Here is a 2,498-nt window from a genome sequence, read left to right as displayed (position 1 = left end):
CTGATGGTCCCTCTCATGTTCCCACAAAACCAGTTGATTCTGTAGGATTATAGTAGACCAGCAGAAATTCTAAGTAGCAGACATGGAGCATGAAAGAGAAAGAGAGGAAATGAGAGAGAGTTAAAGAGAGAGAAATATCATAATGCTGAAAGTGCATAACAGCTAAACAAGAGCTGTATGAGAATATTCATTTTGTGATCTTCAGACTCTACATGTACATTTAAAGGTATTTGATGTATGATAAACCATCAACATGAAATATAAAGTCATTTTGACAAAAAATAAAAATGATTCAGAAGAAATTATAAATGCAAAAACAATCTTCACAGAAGCAAACTCTCAGAGATATTTCATGACTTTGAAAAGGATAAAGTGGCTGAAGTGAGTATAAATTTAGAAGTACGACAATTCACAAAAACATCAAAAGATATTCATATATTTCATTATACAACCCAAAGCAGAAAGCAAATGTTGTTTAGATGATTTTTTTTAAACACAGTTATCTCAGGTGCAGGGAAGATGGCTCAGTTGTAGAGTGTTTTTCTTGCATGCATGAGGCCGTGGGTTTGAGTCCTCAGCAGCACCACATAAGCACAAAAAGATGGAGTGGTGCTTTGTCTCAAGTGGTAATGCTAGCTTTAAGCTGAGGGACAGCACCCAGGCCCCAGTGTTCAAGCCCCATGACCAACAAAATCAAAATAAAAAAAAACACAGTCTCACTTTTGTGGCCTCAACTCTGTAATACTGCTGCTTCATCCTAGGGCTAAGATTTTAGGTATGGACATTTTTCAACACTCCTGATTCAGACTCTACTTCATCATTTTTTTAAATAAATATTTTGTTCTTAATTTTCCTCTTTGTAAATTCACATGCTCCTATAAAAATGATTTGGCCATCCCTGTAACCTTCTCAAAGTACCTCCTAATGAGGACTTACAAAAAATAGTATTATAGTACAACAAGGAAAACAATACTACAAATAAGAAAAACCAGTAATTAAATATTAATGATTAATAAAGTAAAAAACAAAACAATTACCAGTGTTTTCAGTATTTGAAGGGTACTACCTATTAGATTTTACTATTTTCTCATATTCCTGTACATTTAAAACTGACTAAGATTATGATGCTCAACATGAGTTTTATAGACTATGTGCAGTCTTTAAAGTTACCCACTAAGATTACTATTTATGGCTCATCTCATCATTTGTACATGGCTTATATCATCATTTGTTCCTCGCTAACATATAAAGTAAGGAAGCCCTATTGTTTTAACAGAAACTGTAGTTAACAAAGTCTTAACTCTTTATTCTGTTCCTTTACACAAGGACTTTGCAACTTCTCATTAGTAAAGTTTCTATAAACTCTGAAATGTACATAATTAGTAGTATATGTCTGCTACCATAAATCTTAAATACTTTATAGAAAAGTATTATGACCTGACAAACAGTCCTAGTTTTTGTATATGTAAGTAAATTCCAAAAATTAAATATGTTTAAAACATTAAAAGTTTTATCAAACCTTAACACTTGCTGCTGTGTTCATTAGGACAGTTGCCTTGTATCGAATAATTGCATTCCTTCTCCTACACATATCTTGAACAACAAATATCTGGGATTATTTTGTTTTTGACATGTCAATCTTGAGTTTATTCTTAAATGTGTGCTTATGTAAGGAATACATGTTTCTAAAAGTTCATGACGATTCTTTTAAACTTACTTTTTGTTGAATTATATAGTTTAATAAAATCAATTACACTTTATATATAAAAAGTTTTCTGTGCTCAATTCAGCATCACGTACACTAATATTGGAAAAATACAAAAAAGATTAGCATGCCCCTGCATAAGGATGACAGGCAAATTCCTGAAGCATTCCAACAGATGCTGGAGGGGATGTGATCACAAGGGAACAGTACTGCATGGTTGGTGGGAGTGTAAACTTGTTCAGCCACTTTGGAAAGCAGTATGGAGGTTCCTCAAAAGACTCCACATAGAGCTTCCCTATGACCCAGCAATCCCACTTTTGGACATTTACCCAAATGATCACAAACAAGACCATACTAAAGCTACCAGCATAACTATGTTCATTGCAGCATTATTTAAGATAGCTAAGATATGGAACCAACCCCGATGCCCCTCAGCAGATGAATGGATATGTGGTATATATACACAATGGAATTCTATGCCTCCATCAGAAAGAATAGCATTGTCCAATTTGTTAAGAAATCAAAAGACTTGGAAAAAATTAAGTGAACTAACTAGGCCCAAAGAAACATAGGTCCCATTGTTTCCCTAATTTTCAATAACTAATATATGTCTGGGATAAGCAGAAAAGGTCAAAAGCTATCTGCATATGACCAAATAAGATGATGTTAAGGAAAATGAACCTCAAGATAGGAACACAAGTGTTTTTTTTTTTCTTTATTGCTATTGTTTCTAACGTACTTATAATGTGTGATGTGATTTTTTTTGTTTCTTTATATGTTCCTCCCCTATGCT

At 33.4% G+C, this 2,498-nt stretch overlaps 1 non-coding gene across 1 annotated transcript; it reads left to right on the top strand.

The window, feature by feature from the left end:
- Positions 1-1,777: 1,777 nt before the first annotated feature.
- Positions 1,778-1,883, top strand: LOC122123212. The gene has a single exon (XR_006150348.1). It is a non-coding gene; the product is annotated as a U6 spliceosomal RNA (small nuclear RNA).
- The last annotated feature ends 615 nt before the right edge of the window (positions 1,884-2,498 follow it).

Source organism: Dipodomys spectabilis, unplaced genomic scaffold (genome assembly GCF_019054845.1).
Source record: "Dipodomys spectabilis isolate Male_0828 unplaced genomic scaffold, ASM1905484v1 ptg000226l, whole genome shotgun sequence".
NCBI lineage: Eukaryota > Metazoa > Chordata > Mammalia > Rodentia > Heteromyidae > Dipodomys > Dipodomys spectabilis.
The sequence above is the reverse complement of the archived record's forward strand: the minus strand, read 5'-3'. Positions and strand labels throughout refer to the sequence as shown.